Source organism: Dipodomys spectabilis, unplaced genomic scaffold (assembly GCF_019054845.1).
Source record: "Dipodomys spectabilis isolate Male_0828 unplaced genomic scaffold, ASM1905484v1 ptg000228l, whole genome shotgun sequence".
Taxonomy (NCBI): domain Eukaryota; kingdom Metazoa; phylum Chordata; class Mammalia; order Rodentia; family Heteromyidae; genus Dipodomys; species Dipodomys spectabilis.
The window spans coordinates 8,380,640-8,404,984 of NW_024870905.1; the positions used below are offsets into that span (position 1 = coordinate 8,380,640).

Sequence of the window (24,345 nt, forward strand, 5' to 3'; positions counted from 1 at the left end):
CTTATCTTCAATTATCCACCAAAAACCCGGAAGTGGTGCTCTAGCTTAAGCGGTAGAGCACTCAACTTGAGCTGAAGAGCTGAGGGAATGCACCCAGGATAAGAGATCAAGCCTCACAAGAACAAAAAGTGCAAATATTACCTTAAGTTTCCCCAAAAGGAAGGACAAGATCAATAATCTTCTCAAGCAGAAAAAAATAATTTCAAAATGATTCAGTGCACCTACCTTTGCTGATTATTTATTCTATGGCTTCTTTGCTAGACATATTCTCTTCCTTTGAAAATTGTCAAATATTAGCTTTACAATAAACTTCATCTAATATTTCTTGTTTCAATAGAGAAGTGTAGGCAATTGATGTCACTTAGCTTTCTTACTATCTTAATTCAAAGCCAAACCAGGCAGTAGAGTCTGTCAAACTCTTATCACAAATTGAACACCAAAAAACCAGAAGTGGAGTTTTGGCTCAATAGAGTACTAGCTTTGGGGGAAGGTGGGCAGGAAAGACAACTGTTCAGGGACAGGGTCCAGCCTGTTCAGAACCAGCACAAACTAAACAAACAAGCAAACAAAAATCCCAGATATTTCCTTGGGAAATATCTTAAAGGTGTACTGGTCAGAGAAGAGGCTCCTTTTGTTGATCATACCCACTGGATCCTGCTTTTTTGGAATCCTCATTGCTCTGGAGAACTCAGGACCAGACAAAAGAATTGATAACTGACTTCTGCATCAAGAGAATCATCTCAGGGGTGAAATACCCATCCATAAGACACTTTAAAACCTCCATGTTTTTGTTCCTTTGAATGAGAACACTTTTTTTTTTTTTTGGTCCTGTCGTGGGGCCTGAATTCTGGGCCTGGGTGCTGTCCCTCAGCTCTTCAGCTCAAGGCTAGCACTCTACCACTTGAGCCACAGCGCCACTTCCGGCTTTTTTCTTTTTGCTTATGTGGTGCTGAGGAATCGAACCCAGGGCCTCATGCATGCAAGGCAAGCACTCTACCACTGAGCCACCTTCCCAGCCCCAAGGAGAACACTTTTAAAACAACATTATTTCCTTTTGTTCTATGCTGGCCTTCAAATGGTACATTATTTCCTTTTGTAATACTCTCAACTAGAAGTTTACAGAAAACTTTTTTTTTTTTGGTCCGGTCGTGGGGCCTGAACTCTGGGCCTGGGCACTGTCCCTCAGCTCTTCAGCTCAAGGCTAGTGCTCTACCACTTGAGCCACAGCGCCACTTCCGGTTTTTTTCTTTTTGCTTATGTGGTGCTGGGGAATCGAACCCAGGGCCTCAGGCATGCAAGGCAAGCACTCTACCACTGAGCCACCTTCCCAGCCCCTACAGAAAACTTTTATATGAGTAAAGAACACACTCTGAAAAGCCAGGGATAGAATTTCCTTCAAGCCTTGGGATACTTTTCTTGTACAGTAAAAAGGAAAGCACAAGGTAATTTGAACTTTGTTATTCCTCTATGATCAATTCTTCTCCTGGGGTCAGTTTCCACATCCAGGAACAGTTACTTCCAGTAACAATTGATTGTGCTGCTTGAGGTATAATGAATGTTTTCTGGCTTCACTGAAATAACACTAGGACACTTTGGACCTGAGGTAACACATGTTTCAGAGACAACTTAATAAAGAGAAAATATGAAATTTATTTTGCTTATACGTACATTATACATGAGTACATTGAGCTCAAACTTCGTAAGTTCTCTGTGAATTAAGGGAATTTTAAATGGGAAGAAGGCTTTCAGAACATTCTTTTTGTGAGTGTACGTGCTGTTCATTATTTCCCAAGTGTACATGTGCTAACAGTAAGGGAAACAATAGCAATAATAGGAGAAAGAGAAGTTCTGAGTTTAAGTATAAGGGTTCAATACAGTACAGAAGACTACAAATAAGACAACATTGAAACAATAAAGCCAAGTCCAGTATGTAGATTTATGGGGTGATATACAGAAAGGAAGACTCCTACGTGGAAAATGAAGTATGAGGCCATTCTCATTCTAAGTCATGCTTGCTAATCATGCAACTTTGTAGAAAGTAGAATGGAAGAATAATCCTGTTTCCAAAGCAAGTCAGATATAAGAACATGGATGGTGTGATGGCCACAGCCTGGCTTTCACTCCTGTGCATATAGGCTGTTTGGCCATCAACATTAGGGGTGGCATGATCTGTTTATCGAATATACTGCCCATCAAAACCAACTATGATGTAAACAATGTTTGACAAGGTGTTAAGTCCAAAGTTACAGTGGTTTAGCTTTTTTTTGGGGGGGGGGGATCCAGTTGTGGGGCCTGAACTCTGGGCCTGGGTGCTGTCCCTCAGCTCTTCAGCTTAAGGCTAGCACTCTACCACTTTAACCACAGCGCCACTTCTGGCTTTTTTCTTTTTGATTATGTGGTGCTAAGGAATCCAACCCAGGGCCTCAGGCATGCAAGGCAAGCGCCCTACCACTGAGCCAGTTTTCCAGCGCTAGTTTTTTTCTTTAAATAGTTAATTGCTTTTTAAACTTTATCTGCTTATTTAATCTAGTTAATCAAAAGTTAATATTCGTGTTTTTTGGTGAAATTTGAAACTAGGCAATTAAAAGCACTCATTGTCCTCAAATTCAACATTTAAAATTATTAAAACTTTGTTCATATGTTTTAGTTGTCAGATATTTGAGCCACGCATGAGAGCTCATAGTTGTAATGTTAGCTATTAGTTCTTGACTGATACAGAGAGGATTATGATTTGAGGCTAGCCCAGGGAAACATTCACAATATTGGATCTCAATCAATATCTGAACCCAATGCGTTGTGCTTCATATTTCATCTACTCAGAAAAGGTAAAAAGAAGGATTGTGGACCAAGCTGGCCTGGTCATAAACAGAAAACCCTGCCATAAAAATGGATAAAGCAGGGCTGGGAAGGTGGCTCAGTGGTAGAGCACTTGCCTTGCATGCATGAAGCCCTGTGTTCCATTCCTCAGCACCACATAAGCAGAATAAAAAAATGCTGGAAGTGGAACTGTGGCTCAAGTGGTAGAGTGCTAGACTTGAGCTGAAGAGCTGAGGGACAGTGGCCAGGCCCAGAGTTGAGCCCCCCCCCCAAAAAATAAGGCTAAAGCAGAGCTGGGTGCAGGTGGCTCATGCCTGTAATCTTAGCTACTTAGGAGGTTGAGATCTGAAGATCACAGTTCAAAGCCAGTCTAGGCAGGAAAGTCTGTGAGACTCTTTTTTCCATTAAACCACAAGAAAATCAGAAGTGGCACTGTGGCTCAAACAGTAGATCACTTGCCCTGAGCTGAAGAGTGCAAAGACAGTCTCCAGGCCCAGAGTTCAAGCCACATGACCAACAAAAACAAAAGTGACTAAAGCAAAAAGAGCAGGCGTGTGGCTCAATTTTAGAGGACCTACCTTAAGTGCATGAAGCCCTTAATTTAACTGCTAGTATAGAAAGGAGGAAAGGATATGAAGAAAAGAAGTAAGGGAGGAATTATTATATAATCAAATACTAGAATGATATGTATTAAATAAAGGGATTACAAGTATTTTATATGAAAATATACTGATTGTTTACTAAAAGGAAAATTATAAAATGTGGAATTCAGGCTGAAATCCATGTACAATTTTTGTTTTTTTGTAAAATGATACTTATGTGCCCCTTTAGTTTAAAAGTAGAAATAAGTTTAAAACAATATGAGTGGTTAGAACTGAATCATTATTTCTTATCACTTTTTCTGCTATATTCACCACTTACAAAATCGAAACAATGTTGATCACTTTAATTATTAATTCATTAATTTAATCTTTCATCTTTAGTATATAGTCTATTGTGCACATCATTTAAATGTTTGAACTATTTTTGTTTGTTTGTTTTTTATCCATCATGGATCTTAAACTCTGGCCTGGGCAATGTCCCTTAGCTCTTCACCTCAAGGCTAGCATCTACCACTTGAGGAACAATGCCACTTCTGGCTTTTTCTGCTTATGTGGTACTGAGGAATTGAATCCAAAGTTTCAACATGCAAGGCAAGCACTCTAGCACTGAGCCAACTTCCCAGACCTGATTTCTATTTTTCCTTCAGACATGGGACTTGAACACAGGGCATGGGTATTGTCCCAGAACTCCTTTGCTCAATGCTAGTACTCTACCATACCAGTTTAAGCCACAGTGTCATTTCTTGTTTTTTAGTGGTTAATTGGAAATAGCAGTCTCATGGGAACTTTTCTGCCCAGGTTGTCTTTAAAATACCATATTCATTTCTCAGCTTCCTGAAAAGGTAGGATTACAGGCATGAGCTCCCTGAACCCAACTGCTCATTTTTTTAAAAATGTTATATGTTTAGTTCCCCCTCAAATACATATGAAGTGAGATGCAAATTAACTTTAAATACACCACCAATTGAGGATGTTGAGATTACAAGTGATTGCAATTTTTTTACATTTTTTTATATGTGGGGCTTGAACTCAGGGCCTGGGGGCAGTCCCTGTTCTTTTGTGCTCAAGGCTATCACTCTACCAGTTTGAGCCAGTGCCCCTTCTGGTTTCTTGCTAACCAGATTATGAGATAATGGTCTCACAGACTTTCTTACCCAGGTTGTCTTTAAACCTCAATTATCAGATCTCAGCCTCCTGTGGTGCTACGATTACAGGCATGAGCCACTGGCACCAGCTTTTTAAAAAAGGGACAACAATTCATAAGCCAGAAGCCTTGACTCATGCCTATAATACTACCTACTCCAGAGGCTGAGATCTGAAGATGATGATTTGAATCTAGCAGTGCAAAAACGTCTCTGTGAATCTTTTATCTCCCATAAAATGTTCAAGAAAATCCCGAAGTGAAGCTTTGGCTCAAGTTGTAGAGTGTACTCTTGAATAAAAAAGAAGCTCAGGGATAGCACCTAGATCCTGCAATCAAACTCCATTCCTTAAACACACACACACACACAAACCAAAAAGTAAATAGAAAATATGAAGAAATCAATGACAAATTTGAATATTGTAAGGACTTTTGGGTTTAGAGGTATGACTCAGTTGGTAGGACAATAGCTATTGATTGAAACTATCAGATACCAAAGACATAAAAAAAGAATTATCTGCTCTGTATTTTCCTATTCTCATATGTTCTTATTTGGGAACACTCTTCTTTAAAAAAAAAATTGTTTTAGCGGTGATATAGAGCAGGGTTACCTTTCTGTATGTCAGCTAACTAGTACATTTCCTTCCTTTTACATAATCTCATCTGTTCCCACATTCTCTTCCATACCCTCCCTCCCATCTTGACCCTCAACTTGCATGGTTCATTTTCATCAATGTCCAGTAAAGCCAGAGGGCTCTGGTGCTGCATTTTTTTCACCCACTTCCCACTAATTCTGTGCCCTTCCCCCATCTTCCTTGTATATTAGGTGAAGAATACAGACTCATCAGAAAATGAAAAGACAAATTAAGAAAAGTTCCTTTGTTTCCTTATCATTGCAATTCAATTCTCTCTCTCTCTCTCTCTCTCTCTCTCTCTATATATATATATATATATATATATATATATATATAATATATAGAAAAGGTGCTTGGGTATTACAACTTTGTGATTTTCGCCAAATGCTTCCTCTTCTGTTCTTATTGTAAATGATGCCTAGAGTCCTGTACAGTATGTCATATCCCATTGTGTTTTAAACCTTTCTTCTACATATCAGGGGAACAGGTACCATTTGTCAATTTGATGTTCACTTAACTTTCTTAACATGATTTATTCTAGTGTCATCCATTTCCCTGCAAATGACAGCCTTTCTAATGGCTCTGTAAAATTTCATTGTATATAGATGGAATAATTATTGGTTCCATTCATTTATTGTGGGGCTTCTGGGTTGTGTACATTTCTTGTCACTGTGAATTGAGCAGCAAGGAACATGGTTGTATATATGTCCTTGCCATTTTCTAATTTCTCCACTTCCCCACCAACATTTGTTGTCTAATTCAAGATATTTGGATAAGATGGTATCTCAGGATTACTTTGATTTATATTTTCTTTATGGCCAGGGATGATGAACCTTCCTGATACGTTTCTTTGCTATTCTTACCTCTTCTTATGAGAAGTCTCCCTTTAGCTCCTCTGCCCATTTGGTGATTGGTTTATTAGTTTCCGGAGGGGTTGTTTCTTGAGATTTATGTATACATTGAGAATTAGCCCTTTATCTGATGTATTGCAGGTGAATATCTTTTCCCAATTTGTTGGCTGTCTTTTTAGTTTAGTGGCTATGTCTCTAGCCTGTGTAGGTTTTTTCCTTTGATGTAGTCCCATTTGTTGGGTCTCTTTCCTATCTGTTATGCCCCTGGGATTCTATTCAGGAAGTTCCTGCCAGTACCTATAAGTTCTTTTTTTTAATGATTATTTTAATGGTAAAAACTTTATTTACTTTTATAAATACATCGCAAGACAAAACTTTTCAAAAAATACTTTCCCCCCCAAAAAATTAAAAAAAATAAAGGAAAGCTTGTAATAAGTAGGCAGACTGTCTTGAGGCCTCTTTGTTTTCTTAAGGAGAGTTCTCTGCAGAGTAGGGCAGGACAATAGGCACACACTTAGCACTGCCATGGGTTTGGCCTTGGGGAGAGAAAAGCCCAACCTGGACTGAGTGTCCTCTCCTGGTCACGGCCATAGTTACGCCTTCTAGTATCTAACACTATCTAGGATTATCTAGTATGGATCCTATTATAGTTGGGCTATGCTGTATACAATATTAACTATTGAGAACGTATCTCTCTCTCTGCATATATGTGTGAATTATAAAGTATAAGTTGGACTCCAAGTTCAACAAACACGTTATTCTCTATGTGTTCCCAGTGTCCCTATGAGGCTCTCTCAACAAGCTGTTCATCTTTCCTGTTTAGATAACATTAAACACCATTGTTTTGTTAGGTCAAGAATAAAGTGAGGGGTGAAAATAAACTTTTGCCTTTAAATAGTTTATTATCCTCAACCCCAAACTAGGAGTTAAATTAGAAAACATTTTGTTGTTGTCTCCAGAGCGATTACTCCCTTACTGGTGAGGTGTGGGGCACACTCCCAGCCTCCCCCATGCCCTGCTGGACCACAGCCAAGGCCACCCTGGGCCTTCCTTTGGGGTCCATCCTTGAAAAGCTGCCTAATGGAGGGAAGTCAGAAAGATCTGCATTTACAAGTTTCCCAGAATGTGCTAGAACTTTTTTGGTCAGTTTTATAGAACTTTCTTGGTCTGTTATATTCCACCTCAATCTCTCCAGTATTTTCCAAGCAGATCAAGTCACTTGCAGATAATGAAGAAGCTTTGTGGCCCAGGGGTCCATGGCTTGGAATCAAAGATAGTTCCAGGAGGGCCACGGGTCTCATGTATGGTAGAGATGTTCAGGTGACTGGAGTTTCTGACATTCCTGTTCTCCATGAGGCCTGAGCAGGGCGGAGGGCAACGAGGAGGTGTCTTCTACAATAGCCACTGAAGTGAGCGAGGCAGAAGGTCAGCTGTTCCAATTGGCAGATGTGGAGAGGATTCTAGAAGGGGATCAAATCCACTGCTTTGGACAGGAGTATCAGTTATTTTTACAGAAAGCAACAGAGAAATTAATTTACTTTTCTGACCACTGAAAAGTGGAAAGATGCTCAAGTTTACCATTTAAAGGAACAACAGACATTTCAAAAATCTCTGTCTTAACTTTGGTTTTCTTAAAAAAAAAACACACACAAAAAAACAGGTCATCACAAAAAGAAATATAAGTTGAGGCTGTAGGCAGGTGCTGTTCTGTCCGTGGCAGTCTTTTGTGCAAAGTAAGGCGTGTTGGAGCTCCAATTTAACTGATGCAGTGGGGTTTACTGCCTCTGCATGCCGAGGCAGTGCATGTCATCTGTGCCCTTGCTGTCGAAGCCTGGGAGGGGCTGACCATACTTGTCCACACACCAGCAGAAGCCCCGCTTTCTGCCTTTGGAGGGGCTACACTGCTTCTTCTTATAAAATCCTTTCTTGTTCCAGCTGGGGATGTGCACACCCCTGGGACTCAGCACACTGAGGAACTTCAGGTGAGTCAGGGTGTTTTCCACCTCTCTAAGGCAGGGACCATATTCTGTCTCCCGTTTGGACTCCGAGGAGAAGGTCTGGGTGTCCATGCTCTGGGACTCATAGTCAACTTTGTAGCGCTGGTTGTCCTTCGCATGACCTTTCTTGATGGTATCCAGCTTTGCGTGAATGGAATGGAACTTGGAGTCAGGCACCCTATGTGTGGCATGGCTCTTCACGCTCCCTGTGCCTCGGTCCTTCTCCGACTCACTAGCATTTTCTGAGGCGGAGGGCGCCAGCAGCAGGTAGGCCTCAGTCGGCCGGGATGCTGGCGTTGGCAGAGAACCAGCGGCCATCCAGCAGCGCCTGCAGTGGGCATGGCTCACCCAGTGGCAGCTGGCAGATGAGCCCCTAGCTGCAGCGTTCTGTGTAGACACCGCACGGTAGGCCCTCGCGCAGAGCACATGTCAGGCAGCAGCCATAGCCTGGCTCGCGCACCAGCTCGGCACACCCTTGCACTGGGCCAGCGCGTTTGCATCACAGGGCTCGCAGCGTACAATGGGACCCTCGTAACCGGCAGCCCGAGGAACAGGGTCTGGGCAGTGAGCAGAGCTGCCCAGAGCGCGGGGCGCCGCTCGATGCATGGCACCTGTCGCAGGGGCCAACTGGAGTAAGTGGTTACCGGGTGAGGCACGCGGTGTGAGATTGCAGGATCTGGAGCGCAACTACTATTGCTCGGCATGCAGCTGCCCAGCTCACACCTCAATAGCGATAAGTTCTAATATCACCCTTTTTCTGTCTTATAGTAGTCTGGCTGATTTTAATGTAGTTAATCCATTTTGAGTTGATGTTAGTGCAAGCAGAGATCCACTTCTAGTTTTCTGCCTATGGATGTCCAGTTTTCCCAACACCAATAGTTGAAGAGGCTATGATGTGTGTGTATGTGGGGTGTGTGTGTGTGTGTGTGTGTGTGTGTGTGTGTGTGTGTGTGTGTGTGTGTCTGTGTGTGTTGGTCATGGGGCTTGAACTCTGGGCCTCGGAGCTACCCCCTTGCATTTCATCTCCAGGCTAGTACTTGAACCGCAGTTCTACTTCCCATTTTCTTGTGGTTTATTGGAGCTAAGAGTCTCATGGACTTGCCTGGCCCTGCTGGCTTTCAACAACCATCCTCAGATCTCAGCCTTCTGAGTAGCTACGTTAAACGCATGAGCCACAGGCACCCAGCAAGGCTATGTTTTTTCCACATTACATCTTTTGCTCTTTTGTCGAATATCAGATGATTGTAAGTATGTAGTTTTATTTCTGGGTCTTTTCATCCTTTTTAATATATTTTTATTGTAAAAATAATGTACAAAGAGATTACAGTTACATAAGGTAGGTAATGAGTTCATTTCCTCTCAAGCATTGTTACTTCCTCCCTTGTTTTTCCCCTACCATCCCTACCCTTCCACCTCCACAACTACTCCTTTCCATCCCACCTCCCCACTCCCTGCATAAATTGTAAAGTTCGTTTTGGAACATAGTGTCTTGATTTCATTGTTAAAATGGGTCAAACTGTATCCCTAGTTAAGCATTTGGTTTTTTTCCTTCACCCCCCAAGCTAGAGAAATGTTTATACAAGATACAGGGCACCAACATCAAAGAAACAACAAAAAAAAAACCGCATAACATAGGTTACAAGATTGGGTGGAAGAATGATGACTGTTGACTTAATTTGATAAGTATTCTATAGTTTTTAATGGTAAGGCTTATTAACTCAAAGGGGGAGCAAAAACATTCAGAATAGTGGAATGTGGCTACTACTCATTTGATGTGTGTGGATAGATTATGATTAATCAAAATATATCTATTAATTTCCAGTGGTAGACTGCTATGCTAACTGGGAGGAGACTTTGGTAATGCCAGGGGTTTGAATACTGGTAATGAAGCAGAATATGAGGGGAGAGCATTTGCTAAGGATGTAACTTCCTAGGCTCATACTAAATACATTGAAGTAGAATGCTAAGTGCTGATCGACTGAGCACCAAATTTTATTTGTTGACTTCTTTGTTTTGTGAAGTCCAGGGATTTGAACCTAGAGCCTGGGTGCTGTCCCTTAATTTTTTATCATGGCTAGTGCTCTACCAGTTGAACACAGCTTCATGTCCATAATTTTGTTGGTTAATTGGAGATGAGTCTTTCAAAATTTCCTCTTTGGGCTTGCTTCAAACCTGATCCTCAGGTATTAGCCTCCCAAGTAGCTAGCATTCCAGTTGTGAGCCACCAGATTCTGGCTAGAATCACATTTTAAAAGTATATAGGTGAATCAGATGTGTCTAGGTACTATTTGAGCACTTTGGTTCCAGTGGGTCATGTCAGATTTAGAATAACATCAGAATTTTTCTACTTGTAACTCGCAGCATCCAATATCTATATAATTTATTCTGATCTTCATGTCTGATCTTTTTTTCTTCCTTGTACCTTTTTTTCTTACTTCACAAGCAAGCACGTCAGTGATGTTTTCTTTTTCTGAAGCAAGTTACGTCCTTTCCCATCACTGAGGGATGTAGTTGCTGCTCTTACTGCCTGGAGTACCTGCTTCTAGTTAATTGCATGAATGATGGATCTCAGGTTAACTATCTCCTCCTCAGGGATATCTCCTCACATACCCGCTGTGAAATTGTTGCGACAAAACTACCAATGTCATGTCTCTGATTTATAAAAATTATCATGATTTCTGGTTTTCTTTTCAGCATGAAATTGATGAGGAGAGAGCCACATTCACTTGTTTCTCCAACACCTATAATAGTGCCTGGTCCTTAGTGCTCAGGAGCCTTGCATGGGGATCAGCCTTCTCTAGCTCAATTTATCCTAGATTCTGGTCAGGACAGCTCTTGAAGCTGATATCTGGTGGCTAGCAGTCATTCCCTCTCATTCTTAGTGCCTTTCTGTGTTGCTGAGTCCACTTCAGAGAAAGATAAGTGCCTGACACCTATTTGCTGCTATGGAAAGATGGCTATGACACCATACAAGTTATGGGCATTGTTTTGTGAAGCTGTGTGCGGAGACGCTTCCCCACACAAGTTCTCAAAAGCAAGTGTCTCCCATGCCCAGGAGTGCATTCCACAACTCAGCATCCAAACTATCACCTACTCCCTAATGCACTCAGTGTATATTCCCATTTCCATTAAAAAAAGAAAAATCAAGATATGCCTTTGATAATTTGTCATTGAATTACTGAAACAAAGTATATAATTTGGGGGCTGGGAAGGTGGCTCAGTGGTAGAGTGCTTGCCTTGCATGCATGAGGCCCTGGGTTCGATTCTTCAGAACCACATAAGCAAAAAGAAAATAAGCCAGAAGTGGCTCTGTGGCTCAAGTGGTAGAGCGCTAGCCATGAGCTGAAGAGCTGAGGGATAGTACCCAGGCCCAGAGTTCAAGCTGACAACTGGACCCCCCCCAAAAAAAGTACATAATTTTATGTATTTGTATGTCTTTGTCCATCTCTCTTGAGCCCTTGACATATTTCTATGTGTTTGCAGCTTGGGAAGGGAAAAAAGGTTTAATTCAGGATAGTCAAAAACATTTTGGGAGGGAATGCCAACTTTCCATCTGATGTTCTACAGATGTCCATCTTGGCACAGGAACTGAGTAGACTGTCATAGCATAAGAGGCTTGTCCTGATTTCTACTGACTTTCCTCTGGGGTCACAGAGTGTGATCCTACTGCATATGTGTCGCTTGGCTACACTTGAGGGACCAGGTCTCCTCTGAAAATCTAATGGCATGGGAGTAAGAGAAACTAAAACTCAGAACTCAGCTTCCCACATCACTAGGATTACAGGCCTGAGTCTCATACACTAACTCATAACTGCCTTTTTATACATCGTGTAGCCTGTTTAATTATATTCACCTCATAGACAGATATACAAATATATGTTTATGTTTATTCATCTATTTATAATCAGTGTTATACCTAGAAACACAAAAATATGTATTCATATAATTATAATCAAAGTTATATTACCACTTTCCCCAATAATGTTTTACACTAATATTATGTGAAAAAATTACTTAAGATTGAAAAAGTTAAAAGCCCTTGTAGTATGAAAAATCATATTTGATCTTATATATCATATAATATACTATATAAAATGTAATGAATATAACATGTATTTCCATATAACTGATTTAATTGCTTCCTGATTTTGTTTGTCCATCTATGTAAGCCTTCTTTCTTCTATTGATGATTGCTTATACTTTCCAGTGTTGATATTTCTTATGTATTTTGTCAAATATATTCAGCCCTAAGTAGAATTTTTATGTTAATGGAGCCAAATTTTTCTTCAGTATTTCCCAAAGCACAATGAATATGTATACAGGCTTGAACTCACTGTTGGAAGAAAGTCCCACATACCACTATAAGTATTGTAGCATATGTCCCAATTGACAGAACAGCTTTCTAGGTCATCTGATCTGGTATGTCCTAGATCTTTTGTAGCCACCTTATCACCACATTCAGGCATGGCCTGACTTCCTTGCAACTAGGGAGTTGCACTTAACCATTCCCTTTATATCCAGTAGGCTCTCTTGTTCATCCCCCTGTCACTCTGTTTTCCCACACACAGAACACATGTGCACGGTGCTTTACATCGTAGGTTGAAAACACATTTTAAGGCTCATGAATTGTATAACATAACATAAACATTGACATTTTAATAACGTTAGGAAAATAACTAGAATGATCATTTTACAACAATCAGGACCAAAAAGAAATATAAAGATTTTCTAAATAAGGGGGGAAGCAATCTCTAAATCTGGATTGTCTTCTAAGTTGCCTTCAGAAACAAATTCTGCCTCAGAGTCCTCAAAAGGATCTACTTCCTCATTAAAGGCAGTATTTTCTTCCTGAGTCTAGGAAGGGACAGATCTTATTTCTCAATTGGAAATTGGATCCCCAGCAGAAGGACAGATTGGTCTGGATATTCTGTGAGGACAGATTCCCTTTGCTCAACTGAATCTAGACTTTGGACCTAACTTATTGGTTTTCCTGAACATAGACTGGGGTCATTTTCCATTAGCACATATTTACCCTGCACTCCAAGACCAAAACATTTTTTTACTGGTTTGGATGTGATCTAGGTGAATTGTGGACATCAATGGAAGACATTCTGGATCATCTTCTTCCTTGGTGGTATGTGCAGGTAGGTACACCTACATAACATGTGGAGTTCAGAACCAGTGGGATGTCCACAGGGCTCAAAACCTAGTTGGGCCTTTCTACACATTGAAAAAAGCCTCTATGTTCACATGCTTTCTGGAGTCCTGTGTTGGCTTCCAATCTCCATCAGTCACCATACACGACATCACTGATGGGTTCTTTATCTGGAGTTCAGCAGGAAGTTCTCTACAGTGACACAAACATAAGAATGGAAATAGGTACAGGAGTCTTAGAGTACACTCTAGAAGTTAAAGTGTGACTAAACTATGAGGATTTAGTAGGAGAAGCTGTAGAACTTGAGTTTGGACTGAACACTGATGAGACGGTAGGGTGTTTCTAATGAGTGGTTATGTCCAAGTTCTTTTAATAAAAAGGAACAGACATTACCCGGCATAGAACATCCATAAAAGGACGTTTTGCCAAGCTGGGTAGTACAAAGGGCTTTTGGCCAAGCAGGCCCATCCCTTGAGACCTAGGTTCCATCCCTACTCACAAGCTCTAAGGCATCTAAACAAGGACTATTTACTCTTTTTCTTGGTCTCACGGGCCATGCGTTGCTCCAGCTGGTCCAGAAGAATATGTAAGCAGAACAGCAAGTCTGAAGAGGGCATGTTGAGCCTGTCATACTGTGTAAGTTTTTTCAGGATGTCAAGTTTCTTGTGCTCATAAAAATCATCAGGGTATATGTCCATCCAAATAGTTAAGATGGAACAATCGATGTTGTGGGCATATTGGTGACAAGGAAAATGAGAGTTTGCTCTCTCCATCCTGAGCCTTCTACTATAGTCACAGGCAAACCAAACACCACAAGCAGACTAGAGACTGCACCAGGAGACTGGTTACAGACACAGGAAGATACAGGATCTTCCCATCTAATTCTCACCCCCCCCCCCAAAAAAAAACACAAAAGAACTCTTTTTGTTCCTTTTTTAATTTTTAGTTTAAAAAATTGTTTTCTATTAATCTTTTTTTCTCCCCTCCTAATTTTTATTTTAGGTGTATGTGTGTGTGAGTGTACTTTGTTTAAATCTCTAATGACCTTTTGGTCCTTTTTTCTTTTTTTTCATTCTTTTCATATTTTCTTCTGTTTCCTTGTTTTTTGTGTGACTTATTTGCTGTTCTGCTCATCCTCAGATATATGCCCATCGTCAAATATTAGACCTTACTCCCATTGTATACAGACTTAATCAAGAATTTTATTACTCAATTCAAAACTTCTTAGCCTTAAATTCTGTAATAGCAGTATTATTTCTTTAGACCTATATAATTTTTGAGAATTTTTTGTTTTTAGTTTTTCATGTCTTCTTTCTATCCCTCCCCTCCTGTCATCGTATCTTTTTCTTCAATCAATATCACCTTAAACTTAGATAATTTTAAAGATTCATTTATTAAATTTAATATTTGTTTTTCCCATTTTTTCTTGTCTGTGTTTTTCTCTCTCCTACTATTCTGTCCAATCCATTTCCCTCTTTGAGATTCGAACTTGGTTAAATTCACTTTCTTTTTACCTCTCCACATTCTTCTAATCTTATATTTCCTCATATTTGTCCCTAAATATAATAATTTCTGGTTTGCCAAATTCTTCCTTGCTGTTGTTAGCCCTTTAATCCATAGTTGTTTGATGTTGAATAGATTGTATCTGTTGAACTAGATTATATCTGAGTCCTTTTGCCTGTGCAACTACAGGACTTTGGTTGATGTATGCCTTGAAAAAGTATTCTAGCAGAAAATTGGTGTTACTTTCATATCAAATGGGCAGAACAAGCCAGAGAAACACAAGAAAAATCCAAGTCCTGGTATCTCAACTCCCACTCATGATAACCAGTATTCCAGAGGAGAGTTCTCCAAAAGCTCAATAAATATTACTGGGAAACATGGTGAATGAACAGATAGAAAACCTGCAAAGGACTCAGTGTGAACATGATAGGGAGAGAGAGGAAGCAAACCAAAAATCAATACAGTAATCTCATGAGCATGAGGAAGCTACTCAAAGGTTGATACAGTAATGCGTGAACAGGTTGAGAACACTCAAAGAGAAATAAAGGAACTGTGTGAACAGGCTGAGAACCATCAGAGAAATACAGGAATTGCATGAGCAGGCTGAAAACAGACAAAGAGAATGTCAGGAATTGCGTGAACAGGCTGATAACAGTCAAAGAGAACTACAGCAATTGCATGAACATGAGGAAGCTAATTAAAGAGTAATACAGGAATTGCAAGGGAGGGACAAGAATAAACAAAGATCAATAGAGGCATTCATGGAATCCATAAACAGACAGCTGAAAGAATTCTGGGAGACCACAAAGGGAATGCTGATTTGAACCCAACAGAAGGAATGGGAGTATAAGGAAACCATAACCAAGCAACTAAGTGATTTGAGAATAAGAACTGAACACCAAATTAAGGAAGTAAAGAAGTCCATACAAGATCTAAAACAAAGCTCCCAAAAAGAATTTGAAGTCATCAAAACCAAACAATTAGAAGGAAAATGAATGAAAAACAAAGAAGAAAGTCTTGACAGTAGGTTAGACCATGCAGAAGATCGAATTTCGGTGAATGAAGACAGGCTAGATATTATAGAGAAAGAATGTACAACTATCCAAGACAAATCCAGAAATATGATAGATATATTCAGCAATTGGAAGACACCATCAGAAAGCCTAATCTAGAACAATGGGTGTAGAGGAGCACCTAGAAACAGAAGATAATGGTCTAGGAAATTTGTTTAACAGGATCCTAGCAGAGAAATTCCCAAACATGCAAAAGGATAGGCTTATTCAGATACAATAAACGTTTAGAACCCCAAATAGACCAGACGAGAGCAAGACATCCCACCGTCACATTATAATATGCACAAGATCAATTCGGACCAAGGGAAAGATCCTTAAAGCTGTCAAGGAAAAAAGATCAATCATCTATGAAGGGAAAACAATTAGAATAACTTCATTTTTTTCAGCAGAGAAAATTAAAGCAAGAAGAGCCTGGAATGATGCATGCCATGACCTAAAGACGAAGTATGAACCATGAATACTGTAAACAGCTAAATTCTCCTTCATAACCAAAGGTGAAATAAAAACCTTCCATAGCAAAGAAAAACTGAGAAAAAAATATCTCCACCAAACCGTTCCTACAAAAGATACTTAAAGATGTTCTACACAGACAGAACCGACAAGACCACAATAAAGGCAAAGAAACGGAACCCAAACTGAGAATCCAAAAACCATAGGAAGAACCAAGTTGCCGCAGCACCCAAGAAGGTGGATAAAATGGCAGAAACTACCAAACACTTCTCAGTCCTTTCTCTCAACATTAACGGACTTAACTCTCCAATTAAGCGACATACACTGTCTAGATGGATTAAAAAGCAACATCCTTTTATCTCCTGCCTTCAGGAATCATACCTTGCTCATAAAAACAAACACACTTTGAACGTGAAATTCTGGAACAAAATCTACCAAGCAAATGGCCCCCATAAACAGACAGGAATTGCAATCATAATATCAGATAAAATAGACTTCAAATTAAAATTAGTGAGAAGAGATAAAGAAGGTCGCTACATACGAAATAAGGGATCTTCCTTTCAGGAGGATATTACAATAATAAATATATTCGCCAAACAATGGATCACAGAGATTTATCCAACAAATACTACTTTCCCCAAAATCTCAAATTGATCCAAAGACAGGAATTGTTGGGGACTTTAACAGACCACTATCCACACTAGATAGATCAACTCGACAAAACTCAATAGAGAAAATGCAGATCTAAAGAACTGCCTAGATCAGCTAGATTTAACAGACAACTACTGAATATTTCACCCAGCAGCATCACAATACACTTTTTTCTCACCACTACATGGAACATTTTCCAAAATAGACCACTTATTTTATTGTGAAAATACTGTACTGAGGGGTTGCAATTACATGGGCAAGACAATGAGTACATTTCTCATAAAGCATTGTAGCCTCCTCCTTTGTTTCCCCTACCCATCCCATTCTCCCCCCCGTCCCACCACCCAACCCTCATTCCCCCACCAAAGTTGTAAAGTTCGTTTTTGACATAATGACTTGTACGTCTCGTTGCAATGGGTCCACCTATATGCCTATTTAAAGGATTTGTTTTTTCCTTTCCCCTCCACAAATGATAACAACATCAAATACAGTGAAAGCAGGGGTTATTCAGTGGTGGAGGCACATACAAAGCAACAAAGAAATGATCTTATAAATGTTTTAGAAACAATTGCATGAAAGAAAAAAAAACATTTGAATAAATATTTTAGGGTTCATTTCCCTAAAATCAACTTATCTGACCTTTTCTGCTTGACTCAGACTGATACTAGTTATTAGAAATAGGGGAAGCTATGGGACCTATGTTTCTTTGGGCCTGCCTTACTTCACTTAATACCGTTTTTCCCAAATCTTTCCATTTCCTAACAAATGAGGCAATGTCATTCTTTCTGATGGAGGCATAGAATTCCATTGTGTATATATACCACATTTTCGTGATCCATTCATCTACTGAGGGGCATCTGGGTTGGTTCCATATCTTAGCTATGGTAAATAAGGCTGCAATAAACATAGTTGTGCTGGTAACTTTCTTGTAGTTTTGTTTGTGAACATTTGGTTAAATGCCCCAAAGTGGGATTGCTGGATCATAGGGGAGCTCTATGTGGAGTTTTTTGAGGAAACTCCATATTACTTTCCAAAGTGGTTGTAAAAGTTTATACTCCCACCAACAATGCATTAAGGTTCCCTTATGTCGACATGCCCTCCAGCATCTGTTATTATTAGAGTTCTTGATTCTACCCATTCTGACTGGGGTGAGGTGGTATTTCAATGCTATTTTGATTTGCATTTCTTTTATTGCTAGGGAGGTTGAATATTTCTTCATATGTCTATTGGCCATCCTTCTTTCCTCTTCAGAGAAGTTTCTCTTTAAGTCTTTAGCCTACTTATTTATTGGGCAGTTTTTTCTTTGAAGGTTTGCTGTTGGGGGGTTTAATTTTTTGAGTTGCAGGTATATTTTTGATATGAGACCCTTGTCTGTTGTATGGCTAGTGAAGACCTTCTCCCAATCCATGGGCTTCTCCCAATCTATGTCCTTTGCCATGCAGAATCTATGCAATTTCATGCAATTCCATTTGTTCAACCCTTCTTAGATTTGTTATGCTTCTGGGTCTCTATTAAAAAAATGTTGGCCTGTGTCTTTGGATCTATGTGGGATTTGAGGGAAAGTAGTGTTTCTTGGATAAATTTGGGAGCTCCGTTGTTTGGTGAACAGATATTTATTATTGTAATATCCTCCTGAAGGAGAGATCCCTTAATGAGTATGTGGAGACCTTCTTTATCTTTTCTCACTTATTTTAATTTGAAGTCTATTTTATCTGGTATTGGGATTGCAACTCCTGCCTGGTTATGGGGGCCATTTGCTTGGTAGATTTTGTTTCAACCTTTCACATTGAAAATGTGTTTGTTTTTACAGACAAGATGTGACTCCTGAAAGAAGCAGATAGAAGGATGTTGCTTTTTAATCCAAGTAGGCAGTCTATGTCGTTTAATTGAAGAGTTAAGTCCGTTAATGTTGAGAGATACGACTGATGTATTTGGGAGTTGCTGCCATTTTATCCACCTTCTTGGGGGCTGCGGCAACTTGGTTCTGCCTATGGCTCTTGGATTCTCAGTTTGGGTATGGTTGCTTGGCCTTTCTTGTGATCTAGTTGGTTATGAAGGAGAGTTTATCTGAGTACAGTATTCTTGGTTGACATTTGTTTGTCTTTAGGGCATGGCATACATCATTCTAGGCTCTTCTGGCATTAATTGTTTCTGCTGAGGAATCTGAGGTGATTCTAATTGGTTTCACTTTGCTGGTGATTGACCTTTTCTCCTTGACAGCTTTAAGGAAATTTTCTTTGGTCTGAATTGAACGTGTGTAGATTATAATGTGATGGTGGCATGCCCTATCCTGGTCTCATCTATTTGGTGTTCTAAAAGCTTCTTGTATCTGAATAGGCCTATCTTTTTGCACGTTTGGAAAGTTCTCTGCTAGAATCCTAAACAAATTTCCTAGACCATTAACTTCTATCTCTACACCCATTATCCTCAGATTAGGTCTTCTCATGTTGTCTTCCAATTGTTGAATAGCTCTATCATATTTCTTGGATTAGTCTTGGATGATTGTATGTTCTTTCTCTATAATAACTAGGCTGACTTCAATCCCTGAAATTCAATCTTCAGGATGGTCTAATCTACTATCAAGTCTTTCTACTTTGTTTTTTATTTCTTTTCCTTCTAGTTGGTCGCCTTTGATGGCTTCAGATTCTTTGTTGTAGTTTTGTTTTAGATCTTGTATGGACATCTTTGCTTCCTTAATTTGGTGTCAATATTTATTCTCAAATCACTTATTTGATTAGTTATGGTTTCCTAGGACTCCCATTCCTTTTGTTGGGTTACGTTCAGCGTTCCCTTTTGTGGCCTCCCTAACTTGTTTGAGCTCTCTGTTTATGGATTTTTTGGATGCCTTTAGTGATCTTTCTGTATTCTCATCCTGCTCTCTCAATTCCTCTATTACTCTTTGATTAGCTTATTCATATTCACGCAATTCCTGTACTTCTCTTTGAGTGTTTTCAGCCTGCTCAGGCCATTCATGACTTTCTCTTTGACTGATCCCAGCCTGCTCATGCAATTCCTTCATTTCTCTTTAAGTGTTCTCAAGCTACTCTCGCAATTCCTGTATCGATCTTTGAGTAGCTTCCTCACACTCATGATATTCTTTGTTTTGCCTCCTCTCTCTCCCTATCACGCTCATACAGAGTACTTTGCAGGTTTTCAATCTTTTCATTTACCATGTTTACCAGTAGTATTTGTAGACCTTTTTGGGAACACGTTTATGGATTATTCGTTATCTTTTTTGTCCCCTGAGTATTATGAGTGGGAGTTGAGATACCTGAACTTGCCATTTTTCTTGTGTTTTTCCAGATTGCTCTGCCCACTTGGGATGAAAATAAACCAGCTTTGTGCTAGCACACTATTTTAAGGCAAGCATCAACCAAAGTCTGTAGTTGCACAGTCAAAAGTCTGCAGCTACAATATAATTATATATATATATATATATATATATATATATTCAACTTCAAACAACTAAGTATTAGTGGGCCACGAACCTCAAAGAATAAGTTGGCAAACATAAATTATTAGGTTTAGGGAGAAATGTGGTAAAAATAGGCATAAAGAGATGTGGAAAGGCAGTGGGAGAGTTAACATAACAAATCCTAAACTCAAAGCGAGAAATAACTTGGATAGAATGATAGTAGAGAGAGAAAAAAAGAAGAAAGAGAAAGAAAAAAAGACAAGAAAAAACAGGAAAACAAACATTAAAATTAAGAACTGCAACACTTAAAAATTATGCAAATGAAGACATAATATTCAGAGAAGAATGTGGATAAAATAAGAGAACAGGAGGGATAAAAGGAAATGTGGAAAAGTTAAAAATAAAAGTGCTAAAAATATTATATAGGTATTAAGAGGCAGTACTGCTATTAAGGAATTTAAGTCTAAGCAGCTTTAAACTGACTAATAAATTTCTGGATTAAGTGTGTACACAATGTGACTAAAGTCAAATAATCAACTACGGGAATATATGAGGATGAGAACAGCAATTAAGTCATGCAAAGCATCAAAGAGAAGAAAACGTGTAAAGAACAAGAAGGAAAGAAAAAAAGGATCAAATGATCACTAGAGTTAGTGGTAGAGCGCTTGCCTTGCATGCCTGAGGCTCTGGGTTCGATTCCCAGCACCACATAAGCAAAAAGAAAAAAGCCGGAAGAGGCGCTGTGGCTCAAGTGGTAGAGCGCTAGCCTTGAGCTGAAGAGCTGAGGGACAGCCCCCAGGCCCAGAGTTCAGGCCCCATGACCGGACCCCCCCAAAAAAAGAGAGAGTTCTGGGAAGATGGCAGAGGAGAATCTGGAGGTAAAACAATCATTCACATAGAAAGCAGTTTTAGAGTTCCATTGAACAGTCCTAAGCCAGAGAATCACAACAAGTGTGCCATCACAGGACAGAGAGTTAGGACAGAGAGGGAAAATTCAGACAAGGAGACAGATCTGAGCTCTTGCTGAAGCAGCGGGGGCGGCGGGGGCGGAACCCACCATACCTGAATCACAGAGAGTCTGGGACTAAGGAGCCAGACACAGTGGGCGAGCGGATTCTACTCAACACCAGCAAGAACCAACAAGGAATGCACATCTTCACCCTGCAGTTCCCAGACCAGAGACAACACAAGAACCAAGACTTGGCATGAGTAGAAGCCTGATGTCCTCACTCCTTCTCAGGGAGCAGAGGAGGGAAGGCCACCCCTCCCCCCCAGTACTGGAGATCTCCATCTTGGATACCGACAAAGCTCAGTGGAGCTGCTAGCTCCAACTCAGGCCTTGGAAGAAAACTAGAGTCATTTAGCAGGTCACGAGAACCTAAGCTGAACTGCCAGACTCAGCTACACCCAGGGAAAAGTTAGCATGCTTGGGAGCCAGCCTTAGGAGTGGCTTTCTTCGCTGGGTAATCAGAGCCAGAGATTGCTCCTCCCTTTAGCAGCCCTGACAATTGAAATTCAGTAAACATAAACCCTTAGAATGGCTCCAGGCTGGGCTCTGTGAGTTTCTCACAAATTAGCCCCCCGGAAAAGCTACTGATTGCTGAAAGGCCTCAACTCTACCCAGAACCTAGCCTCATCACAGTTTCTCCAAATTTGAGGAAAAAGCCATCTCCCTCTTTTGTGATACTCAAAGCAGATCTCCCTCCCATTGAACTAAACTGGGAGGAAGATCGCAAAATCCTGGGTAAAGCAGAGCATTTTTCTGCCTGTTCAAACAAACTGACTTAAGAAACCAACAAAGCCACAGAACCACAAGCAGACAAGAGACTCCAACAAGAGGCTGGTTATGGACAAAAGGGAGATGCAGGATTTTTCCCAACCCTCCCCCAAAAATGAAAGAACTTTTTTTTCTCTTCTTCATTGTTTTGTACCTTTCATAAAAATTTTTTTTCTTTTCTAAAAAAAATTTTTAATTTTTTTTGAAAAAAATTGTTTTCTAGTAACTTTTTTTTCCTCTTATAATTTTTATTTTAGGAGTACATGTGTGTGTGCGTTTACCTTTTTTTTCTTTGTTTTTAAAAAATTTCTTTTTGTTTTTTGTTTAGCTCTACTGAACTTCTGATCTTTTTTTCTTTCTCTCTTTTCCTTTTCACTTTTTCTTCTCTTTCATTCTTCTTTATGTGACTTAATTTTTGTTCTGCACATCCTCAGATAAACCCGTAGTTGACTATTAGATCCTATCCCTCATTGTGTACACACTTAATCCACAAATTTATTACTCAATTCAAAACCTCTGAGACTTAAATTCCTTAATATCAGTACTACCTCTTTATACCTATATAATATTTTAAGTATTATAATTTCTAAGATTTTCACATCTCCTTTATATCCCTCCCCTTCTCTCATTATATTCACGTTCTTCCCTGAATAGCTTGTGTTCGATTCTGCATAATATTTAAAATTTTTCTTTTCTATGTTTTCTGGTCTCTTTTTTCCCTTTTTCTTTCTTCTTTTTTTCTCTTTCTCTACTTTCATACTATCCAACCTATTTCCTGCTTTGTGATTAGGACTTAGTTAACTCTCCCTGTCTCTTCCCACATCACTCTATTCCTATTTTTTACCCACATCTCTCCCTAACCCTAATAATTTCTGGTCTTCCAAATTCTTCTTTGCTGTCCGTAGCCCATTAACGTATATTTGTTTGATGTTGAATAGATGTACCTGTGGAACTAGATTGTATCTGCAGACTATTGACTGTGCAAATTCAGACTTGGGTTGATGCTTGCCTTAAGATAGTGTTCTAACACAAAACTGGTGCTATTTTCATCTCAAATGGGCAGAGTAAGCCAGAAAACACAAGAAAAATGTCAAATCCGGGTATCTCAATTCCCAATCCCGATAATCAGGGGACAGAACAGATAATGAATAATCCAGAGGAGAATTCCCAAATAGCTCTACAAACACTGCTGGCAAACATGATAAATCAAAAGATTGAAAGCATACAAAGGTCTCTGTATGAGCATGATAGGGAGAGAGAGGAGGCAAACAATAGGTTAAGGCAGGAAAAGATTGAAAACCTACAAAGGACTCTGTATGAGCGTGAGAGGGAGAGAGACGAGGCAATCCAAAGGTTTATACAGGAATATCATGAGCGTGAGGAAGCTACTCAAAAACTGATACAGGATTTGCATGAGCAGCTTGAGAATACTCAAAGAGAAAGGCAGGAATGGCGTGAACAGACTGACAACACTCAAAGAGAACTACAGGAATCCCACGAACGGGAGGAAGCTAAGCAAAAAGTAATACAGGAATTGAGAGAGCAGGATGAGAATACACAAAGGCATTCATGGGATCCATTAACAAAGAGCTGAAGGAAGTCACAGAGACCACAAAGGGAATGCTGAATGGAACCCAACAGAAGGAATGGGAGTCCAAGGAAACCATAACCAATCAACTAAGTGATTTGAGAATAAACACTGAACACCAAATTAAGGAAGTAAAGAAGTCCATACAAGATCTAAAACAAAATTCAACAAAGAATTTGAAGCCATCAAAGCTGACCAATTAGAAGGAAAAGAAATAAAAACCAAAGTAGAATGTCTTGACAGCAAGTTAGACCATGTAGAAGATCGAATCTTGGGAATTGAAGACAGCCTAGATATTATAGATGAAGTACATACAACTATCCAAGTCCAAGAAATATGATAGATCTATCCAACACTCGGAAGACATGATCAGAAGCTCTAATCTAAGGATAATGGGTGAACAGGAGCACCTAGAAATAGAAGTTAATGGTCTAGGAAATTTGTTTAACAGGATCCTAGCAGAGAACTTCCCAAACATGTAAAAAGATAGGCCTATTCAGATAGGAGAAGCTTTTAGAACTCCAAATAGACCAGACCAGAATAGGACATCTCACTGTCACATTATAATCCACACAGGATCAATTCAGACCAAAGAAAAGATCCTTAAAGCTGTCAAGGAGAAAAGATTAATCACCTATAAAAGGAAACCAATTAGTATCTCCTCAAATTCTTCAGCAGATTCAATCAAAG

The 24,345-nt window shown here is 39.6% G+C and overlaps 1 pseudogene; it reads right to left on the bottom strand.

Moving 5' to 3' along the window:
* Positions 1–7,679: 7,679 nt before the first annotated feature.
* Positions 7,680–8,649, bottom strand: LOC122123401 (annotated as a pseudogene).
* Positions 8,650–24,345: the final 15,696 nt, after the last annotated feature.